The 10,706-nt window shown below is 43.4% G+C and overlaps 1 protein-coding gene across 1 annotated transcript in view; it reads right to left on the bottom strand.

Annotated features, from left to right (window-relative positions):
* Positions 1 to 10,706, bottom strand: part of Znf618 (zinc finger protein 618) — a 151,782-nt gene that overhangs the window by 122,560 nt on the left and 18,516 nt on the right. The gene's annotated exons all lie outside the window — the stretch shown is intronic.

Here is a 10,706-nt window from a genome sequence, read left to right as displayed (position 1 = left end):
GGGAGGAAGGGCCAGATGGAGGGAGCAAAGTGCTCTCTGATGATCCGTTCTGCAAAGTGACTTTTCCCTCGGTATATAACTGGATGAATTATTTGAATGGAGGGAAAAAAAAGCAACTCTGAGGAGCCCGACTCAAGAAAACCCACTCAGTGCCCATGAGGACATCCTTGTACAGCGGCCCAGCCTAGCTGAACACACCTGGCTGGCAGACTTGCTCGTTAGCAGAAGTCACTGTTTCCAGAAACTCCTAAGCCCTGACGCTGGGCTCGGGCTGCAGGCCCAGCCTCAGCTGGCTGGTGGAAAAATGGTCTTTGCAAGAATCAGTCACTGAGAGGTGAAGAGCCAGAGTCAGTTGAACAAACACCAGACCAAAAGGAGATGCCAGCTGGCCAGAAGGCACCCCCACTGACAGCCAGGGTGGGGGGACACCCTGCACCCCACTCTGGGAAACTAGAGGGACAGCAGAAAGCAAGCATGGAAGTGGGAACCACAAGGACAGTATGGCAGGGACTAGGACAGCATGTGGGGATGGTAAAACAATAGTCTGGTACCAGGGATACCAGGGGGGCAGAATACAGGATGAAAGCATCCTTCATCCATGCACCAATGCCTAGAAGCCTGAGAAAGGAAGTCACAAACCTAGGTCGTGCCATCTTCCACCCTAAGGAGGAAAGCGTGTCATCATGACGGCCAAGCACATTACACCTAAGAGCACTGGGCAACTTCTTAACCTCTCCCCCTTTTAAAGGCTGCACCTCCCCCCTCCCACACACAGCCATAATGATGGCAGAACTCCAATGTGAGTTTTGGAGGGGCACTACATCCCAACCCATGGCAGAAGAAATGATCCAATGATCCTTCATTCCCGGATGTCCCATGACAGTGCTCTTCACACACACTCACGGTGATGTGGCAACCCCTCTTGATAAGTGGGGTTTTCTCTTGAGCCAACCTCAGCCAGCCAGAAGGGAGGATCACACAGCCTTCCCCTGGACTTGGGTTGAAAGCCTTCTCTTTCCAGTAGGGTCACCCACTGGGGTGAGCAAGGTGTTAGGAGAATAATTCATGCAGGCAGGCCAACAAGAGCTGAGCTCAAGTGATGACAACCACTCGCTTCTGATGACGCCATCACTAGAAGTCTGTGGAGCTGTAGTAGTTACACCCGTACGTGTCATTTTTGGCTTACAGGAGGTCGAGATGAGCTTCTGTCCCCTGCAAACTCTCTATGTAGTCCTAACCAATGCATGGACTGTTGTACGAACTAGCAGATTCGGTTTAAAGGCAGGAAAAAAAATCCCTGCTTGGCTTCTTCATCTGGGAATCACAAAAAGTTAGGACCAGGCCTGTACCCCATCTCATGGGACCCCTTCATATGGACATAGAAAGGCATGGGGGAGACACTGCACATACAAGAATGCCCGGCCAGTGTTCCCCCATTGCAGACTCTTAAAGCCGTGTCCTGGGTGGCTTCATGTCCAGTCAGAAATGTGGGGAAGAAACCAAACACAATCATAACTTGGAATAAAAGACACAGGATTCGTGACCAAGTAAACCACTAGAGAGAGGGCAAAACTCACATCCAAGTTTGTGGCCCAGCCACAAGGACTTTTCAGAAGTCTTACACCTTTGTCCTGCCGCTAAGAGGAGGCCCAAGTGAGCTTCAAGACCTCATGATGATCCTCCACCTTGGTGGGCGCAGGCCGCTTAGCCAGAATGGGGACTCCAGCCAGGGAAGGGGGGGTGGGTGGCTCTTGCTGGGCCCTGGCTGGTGGTGGCCTGGAGAGCCGCGAGGCCCTGGCACTGGCACGGATGGGCACTGATGTATCCACTAATGTCTCATTCAAGTTGTCAGCGTTTTGTTCAAGCCAATTCAGTGGGTAATTAGGAGAGAAGTTGGGACCAGATGGGGAAGCAGATGCTAGTTTGCCTGAGAGCGGGCCCGCATGCGCCAGGGAGCAGGAAGGGCCGGGCAATTGCCGGTGGCCAAGGGGCAGAGACAGGAAAAGGGGAAGAAACTGAGCTCCCCCCCCCCCAGGTGGGATACAGGAGAACAAGCTGAGGACCGTGACAGGGAGGCCAGAGAACAGGAAGGAGAGGAAGACAGAAGATGCTTGCCAAAGGGGTGAGTCTGCCCTGACTGCCCTGATGAGGAGCTGGAGACCAAGTTTGGCCCTTGACCGGGGGACGGGGGGCAGGTGGGGAGAGGAGGAAACGGACAAGAAATTTCCAGAAGCCATAGGAGAGGACGTAGACCTAGAGATCAGAAGCCAGGTCCCAGCCCTGCACCCCATCACTGCCTCATCTCAAATGAAAGACTAGTCCTCTCTATGCCTCAGTTTACAGCTCTGTGTAAAGGAGGAAAGAAGCACTGTACAACCTGTAATGGTAAGGTAAACGACTGGTGGGTTAATGGCTGTTAAAAATAAAACACCAGTAGCCCAGCCATGTGTATTCACCTCCACTGCTCCTCTCAATGGGACACTTACACGTAGTTAAGATGGAGAGTCATGCATCTGTTCCTTCTGTCACAACTAAGAACTGACGGCCCCCCCCCAAAAAAAAGGAGGACCTGAAATCTTGATGAGGGCTGACCTTCAAGTCATGTACTGAGGAATTTCTGCTGGACATTACGGATGAGGAGAAAGATCACAAGGGACTCTGCCCAGCCACCTCCCTGACACCTTGGTAAGATGCAAATCAAAAGCAGTGATAACACCCCAATGTGGAATACCTCAGTGGTTGCTATGCCATTCCCAGACCCTAGCAGGAAGGACTGTGGGCAGAACCATAGGGTGCATCCCAGCTGGCTTCATCCACCATCAAGGGAGGCTACTTGACGTCACACGGCTTAGCCTCTTCCACCTCAGGCTGTGCACACACACATCATCCTTCATGTCCATGTGTACAGAGTGTTGCAAAGAAATGACGAGCCCAGCACTGGTGGCTCACACCCGTAATCGTAGCTACTCAGGAAGCTGAGATCTGAGGTTCTGAGGTTCAACGCCAGCCCAGGCAGGAAAAGTCTGTGAGACTCTTCCCTCCAATTAACCACTAGAAAACCACAAGTGGTGCCGTAGCTCAAAGTGGTAGAGTGCTAGCCTTGAGCGAAAAGAGCTCAGGGACAGTGCCCGGACCATGAGTTCAAGCCCCACAACTGACAGACAAAAATAAATAAATAAATGACAATGAGCATGCACAGAATCAAATGCTGTGGGGGATGAGGGCAGTAAAATAGCAGAAGCCTCCACACAGAACACTGAGTGACACAAAGGACTGGCTTAAGCACTAATGAAACAGAGAAGATGAAAAAAAAAAAAGACTAAAAGGAGATGTACTTCAGGAAGACACTGGGGATGTATGGATATGCGAGGAAAAAGGACAATTTCAAAAGCAATGAGGCAAATGGGGCAGATGGAGCCCAGGTTGTCCTGTTATCAAGAGCCATAGATGGAGGTAGTAGCCTGAAATGCAAATCCTATGCCTAGAAGTCTAGCTGAAGAGCACCCAAACACACATGTAGCCTGGAATGGCTCTCTTTATTTTTGCCAGTCCTGGGCCTTGGACTCAGGGCCTGAGCACTGTCCCTGGCTTCTTTTTGCTCAAGGCTAGCACTCTGCCACTTGAGCCACAGTGCCACTTCTGGCCGTTTTCTGTATATGTGGTGTTGGGGAATTGAACCCAGGGCTTCATGTATACGAGGGCAAGCACTCTTACCACTAGGCCATTCCAGTCCCTGGAATGGTTCTTGTACTTTAGGGTGAAGAAGAACAATGTGGTAGCTGGGCATGTGGAACATTGCTGTAATCCCAGCACTTGGAGGTAGAGACAGGAAGGAAATCGTGGTGTGAGGCCAGTCTGGGCAAAAGCTTGAGATGTGATCTACAAAGTAAACTGAAGCAAAAAAGTAAAGGGAGGGGGGAGGTGGAAGTGTGACTCAAGTGGTGAAGGACTTGCCCAGCAAGTGTGAAACCCTGAGTTCAAATCCTAGTATTGCCAAAAATAAGTAAACAAGGTATTTAGGAAGTGGGGGAGACTGGTAGGAAAGTAAATGTGTAGATTCTGAAGTATAACCTGCTGTGTTAATGACTTAGGACTACAGAATAGCTACAGAGTACGGGGGTGGGGGTGGGGTGAAATCTACAACCCCAAATGCTATACCCATCCAAGTTGTCATTCATATGAGGAGAAATAAAAATATAGTGTTATATAAGTACTTAGAGGTGGGGGAAAAAAGCTGTAATTATACAATAGAAGTAACAAATACCCATCACTGCAATAAATATATAAAAAAAAGTTAAAGTTCCATATTGTGAAACAAAGATTCTCAGAAAACTACACATAAATCAAAAGAAATATAGTTTTTCTTCAAGGACCTAAGACAGTCGAAAGTTAAATAATTATGTTAAACTGTATGAAATACATTATAACAAGGGAAGGCAGGAAGCACCTTATTAAAAACAACAACATTAGCATGCAAGATAAATGCGAACTTACAGATATGCACAATTACTCTGAGTCAAGCAAATGAAAGTGTTCAAAAATGCCAAGTATGAAACAGAAAGAGAACTCCAGGAATTAGAAAAGCTACAACTAAAAACAGAAAGCAGAAAAAGGTGAAAGAATGCCTACTTTAAAAGGTGAAGAATATAACCCCCCCCCCCAAAAAAAAAGAATGTAACAGCAGATATACTTCTGTTAAAACAACCTACTGTTGCTGGGCGCCAGTGGCTCATGCCTGTAATCCTAGCTACTCAGAAGGCTGAGATCTGGGGACTGCAGTTCATAGCCAGCCTAGCCTAGAAAGTCCACAAGACTCTTAATTACCAAAAAGTCAGAAGTGGAGCTGTGGCTCACGTGGTAGAATGCTAGCCTTGAGCAAAAGATGCTCAGGGACAGTGCCCAGGCCTTAGGTTCAAGTCCCAGAATACACACACACACACACACACACACACACACACACATACACACACCTACTCTTAAGTATATAAAGTAAGATATGGGGGCTGGGAATATGGCCTACTGGTAAAGTGCTTGCCTCATATACATGAAGCCCTGGGTTCAATTCCTCAGCACCACATATATGGAAAAAGTCACAAGTGGCACTGTGGCTCAAGTGGTAGAGTGCTAGCCTTTGAGCAAAAAGAAGCCAGGGATAGTGCTCAGGCTCTGAGTTCAGTCCCCAAGACTGGCAAAAAAAAAAAATTATTTATAAAAAAAAAACCAATAAGGCAAGATATTGTCAAGCAAAAGGTAAAAGCCAAAAGAAATACTTCAATTTGAGCAAGTATTAAGATTCCTAGTTTCTTAAAATAATAAATGAAAAACTCAATGTCATTTGTCCCTTGGAATCTGAAAAATGCAATCAATAAAGCCAAAAATAAAATTTACTTCATTTGCAAACAAATGAAACACACAAAATAATATTTTTTAAAAGAACTCAATAATCTTAGCTACAAAAAGCCAAACTATCCCTGGCAAAATGTTTTCACCACAGTATGAAAACAAATAAGAATAAATATATATAAAGAGAGAAATAAGTCACACAGATACCTCAGCTCCACTTTCAAATCATCTTGAAGCTAAAAAAAACTTAAAAATGGAAATTATGAAATACCCAGAAAAAAAAGTAATAATAGTTCATGGTAAAGTTCATAAATATGGCCAAACATGTACTCAGTGGAAATTCATTGATGAAATGCCTTTATTACTAAATAGAAAGTAATGATGAAGTGTTGAATTCCAGAATTAAAGAAGAAAGAAGAGTGAACTTAAAAAAAAAAAGAATATTTGGAAATAGTTGAAGTGGTTTGTATAGACAATTAACTTTGAATTTTTAGGTGGAGCATTCAAAAACAATAAAAGTCTCCAGATTCCAGTCACTCAAGCAAGAAATTAAAAAAATAGCTACATATTAGGAAATATAACACACAAAAGACAGTGCTAAAAATAAATATTCTGCTGCTATCTGTAAACAGAGTTCAAGTTCAGAATGTATGTTTCTAAGAAAATATAAATGATCAAAATTATCTTGAGAAGAGCAGTGCCCCCAAAAAAGTTGTTAAAGAAAGGAATGCAAACTGAGTACCAGTGGCTCATGCCTGTAATCTCAGCTACTAAGGAGGCTACGATCTGAAGATTGAGGTTCAAAGCCAGCCTGGGCAGAAAGGCCCACGAGACTCTTCTGTCAATTAATCACCAAAAAGCCAGGAAGTGGAGCTGTGGTTCAAACGGTAGAGCACCAACCTTGAATAGAAAACACTAAGGGATAGCACCCAGTCCCTGAGTTCAAATCCCGGTATTGGTGCTGCACACGCACATCATGTGAAAACACACACACACACACACACACACACACACACACACACACACACACGGATTATAGGCAAAAAGACATCCAGAACCCTAAAAAGATTAAGAGCTTTAATGGCAAGTTCTTTTCAACTTCCAAAAGATGGATGGTTCCGGTGCTGTGTGACTCATTCCAGGCAGGGAGCAGCTACAGATAAACATGTGGTACACACACTTCAGCTCCCCACCCCCACCCCCAGTTTCACAAACAGTAAACTGCTTGCCTGGGATGCGCCCCCAGAATCCTCCACACAGCATAGTAACTACATAGCCACTCCCAACAACTACCCAATGTGAAACGTGTTTCTCCCCTGTGGGCCTGGGCTTTGAAAATGATGGAAAGATTTCCAACTCACAATGCACTCAACAAGCATATATTAGCTTCTACTTAAACCTGACACACACAGCACACTCTAAATAAAACTGCAAGGGCAATTGCACTAATGAAAACATAGCAAAATAGACCCAGGATGTTTTAAAAAGAATGAAATACCACGAACAAAATGGGCCCCTTCCAGGATGGCTTAATATTAGGAAATCTATTAATATAATTCATCACATCAGCAGATCAAAGGAAGAAAACCATATGGCCATCTGGGTACATAATGAAAAGGCATTTGTTAAAAATTCATCATCCTTTTCCCCCTTTTATTACTAAATAGCTCTGGAGTGGGGGAGGGGCTGGTTCACACAGGGGCCCAGAGGAAATCATTCATATGCAGAAAAGTGAAAAATCACTCAGAAATCACAGCATTCACCTCCACCTTGCTAAAATGTTCAAAAGAATCCTTAGAGAGTCACAAGGGTACATAGTGATAGAGAGTTATCTTCCTCAGGCCAAAATAAAAACATTATCACAAACTACTATGTTTCCCAGTAAAATAAGATTTCGATACACAATACTCATTATCCTTGCTACTACTCAAACTATTCTGGAAAGTCTAGTTGATACATGATGTAGGAGGGACAAAGGACAATGCAGAAAAGGTATCCATCCACACCTGCAGTACAAATGTCAAATAACTGGGAAGACATTCAAAAAACAAGTGTCCAAAATGTAGGTGAAGAGCTACAAAACCTTACGTCATAGGAGGAGCTTGAAGAAGTACACACAAACCACAATATTAGCAGAAAAATGGGAGGCGACACAAATGTCTGGAAGTTTAATACAATCACGAATATGTCACCAAGCTCAAGTCACCTCCTCCTCCCAGAGATTGTCTTAGATTCCATTCCCCAAGCCTCGTTTTTCCCTCCACCACTGAGGGAGGAACTGAACTTCAGTCCATCACAGAGGGCTGTGAACTCAATTCCCATGGACGCCACACCTCGGCTCCTTTCAAGAGCTGTCACACCAATGGATATGGATGTATGAGAGGTGGATAAATCAATGCAAGGTGATCATCATCCAAAAATGAAATATCAGTATAAACGGGAAAAAAGTAGTTAAAGCACTGTGGCTAATACAAGAGATGTTTAATAATGTACTATAAAGTTAATATTTGTATAAATAATGCAAGGATAGACACAGAATGAAGCCATCTTGAAGAACCCTGTAATTACTGCTCTGGTCTTTTTTTTTTAATGTCATCTCTATCTTTTACTCATTGAACACGAAAACCCTTTCTATAATAATAAAAAGTCAAGAGAACATTTAAAAAAAAGAATTTGCTACATTTCTTTTCCAAGTCAGCACAGATTCTCAAAGCCAAATGACAATAAATGGCAGAAAACAGACAAGACCTATGGAATGTGTATTCAAATAGGGTATGTCCTTGACCCAGTCATTTCTCTGAGAACATAGCAAGAAAAGATGGTGTTAATTTTATGAAAATGGAAACTTAGATATCAACAACAATGTGGGCAAAATAAACTATTCTCCTCTGAAAATATTAGACATTCTTAAGAATTATTAGGAGAAGCAGCTAAATGGAAAAAGACAAGAAAGACAATTCAAAAGGAACATTCTAATACAATTTAAATAAGAAAAACGTTGCTTATAAAAGAAAACTAGTAGAAAATGTGCCAAATTTTTCATGGTGAACATAAGAAGTTGAAATTCATTTGGCAATCTTTTCATTTCCTTATTTTTTCATGTCTCTGTAAGACTATTAGGTTATTTTTAAATTAACTTATTATAACAAATATTAGCATGCATCTAAGTGTAGCCGGGGAACTACTGTAGATAAACCATGATTTCTCCCCATGCAATGCAGAGAGCCTGGACCAGCCACACTGTGGGCAGGAACTCAGGGAGAGAGGGACCATGCACCCAGGAGACAGCTGTTGAAGGAAGTCCATAGTCTCTGAAGTGGGACCATCCCAGACGCCACACCCTCCACCCTGCCACTTCCTCCAGCCAGGCACCTGACCCCAGGGAACCTCAGCATTGATGTCAGTCTGGATAACAGACAATGTGTATGCTATTGATCTTATCACTCTGCTTTTAAGGTATGCTTCTAGGGCTAACAAGGACTTGAAAATAATCAAGTTCAAACAAACAGTGTGTCACCGGTACACTATCACAATAGAGAAGCTAGAAGCAGGTGTAAGGGTATGGAAACCTGACATAAGGTGAGGATGGCATTCCAAATCAAGGAGCAAAGGGCGGATCAGTCAAACTGAGGCTATAGCAAAGAGCTCACCATTCTGGGGAATGGAAAAAAAAAAAAAGTAATGTCTATGCCTTTAAATATATTCCAGATGGAGAAAACCTGTTAACAGCTTCACAGTGTATAGAAAACATAAGATCTATAAATGAACATTGTATACCTTCCTCTTCTGTTTCCAGGCACTTCATATTATAAACAAATAGGTGCCCACTTAAGCACATTACCATGTGGTGGGGAGACACAAGCATTTCCAGTAGCTATCTGGAAATCCAGGTTGATTTGTTGGGTTGCAGGTAAGTGTAACTTTTCTTCTTTTACTAGGCTGAATCAGTTCTAAGGAGTGCTAAGTAGTTAACATTGTAGTGTAACTAGCCTCTAGAGAAGTTGGTGATCCTGCAAAAAAACAACAAAACCCTACAGTCAGCTAACAACTCCCCCTCCACTCCTCCATCCCTGGAGAATCAATCATTCTATAGTCTAGTCTGTGTCTCTGAGGGTGACTTAGAAAACTCATTGGTGGAACCTACAGTATTTGTCCACCCAAGGCCTCAAGCTCATTCACACTGTAGCACGATTTCTTTTTGTAAAAGGCTGAGTAATATTCCATTGTATGGCTGTGGGACACTTATTTTATCCATTTTTATCTCCATGTACCTTCCAGTGGCTTCTATCTTTAGCTACTAGGAATAAGGCTGGTCTGGGCATGAATGTAAAAACAGCTCTTTTGAGAACTTGTTTCGGATTCTTTTGTATTTATATCCTAAGTGAGATTACTGAATGTAACTTCATTTTTTTTGAAGGAACTACTATATTATTTTCCTACTACCAGTTACTTCAACAGTTGTGTTCCAATTTCTCTATATTTTCCGCAAGGCTTCTTGCGTTTTTTTGGTTTTGTGGTGTGTGTGTGTGTGCCAGTCCCACGGCTTGAACTCAGGGCCTGGCCTGGGTGCAGTATCCCTGGCTTTTTTGCTCAAGGCTAGTGTTCTACCACTTGAGCCACAGCTCTACTTCTGGCTTTTTAATGTTTAATTATCTCCAGATAAAAATCTCAGGAATGTTCCTACCTGGGCTGGTTTTGAACATCATCCTCAGATCTCAGCCTCCTGGGTAGCTAGGATGACAAGTGTGAACCACTGGTGCCCAGCTCTTTTGGTTTTTGGTTTTTGTAGATAGTAGTCACAGTAAGGGGCGAGAGATGACCATCTCATTGTGGTTTCAAGCTGCATTTCTCTAATGGTTGGTAACACTGAGCCTCATTTGGTGATACTGAGTGCCATACTTAGCATCTGCCCACAGACCATTGATGTCCTTCTTTAGAGAACTGTTTGCTCCAGCCCTTTGCTCATTTCTCGACTGAACTGTGCTTTTTGGTGATTTGCAGATCCTCCCACATTCTGGATATTCTTTCTCTCTCTCTCTCTCTCTCTCTCACACACACACACACACACACACACACACACACACACATACACATACACACACACACCTTAAAAATATTTTCCACCATTCTGTAGGTTTTACTATGAGGTCTTAACATTAAGAAGTGGTTGTTTTTGTTTGTTTGGGGGAGGATGTTTTTGGCAGTTCTGGGATTTGAACTCAGGGTCTCCTGCTTGCTAGGTCAAATACACTGCTTGACTTTGACAAAATACAACATCCATACTTATTAAAAGCTTTGGAGAGAACAGGAATTGATGGAACATTCCTCAAAACAATAAAAGCCATATACAACAGACCAACTGC

The sequence above is a fragment of the Perognathus longimembris genome, chromosome 1, assembly GCF_023159225.1.
Source record: "Perognathus longimembris pacificus isolate PPM17 chromosome 1, ASM2315922v1, whole genome shotgun sequence".
Classification (NCBI taxonomy): Eukaryota; Metazoa; Chordata; class Mammalia; order Rodentia; family Heteromyidae; genus Perognathus; species Perognathus longimembris.
This window is presented reverse-complemented; position numbering and strand designations above follow the sequence as displayed.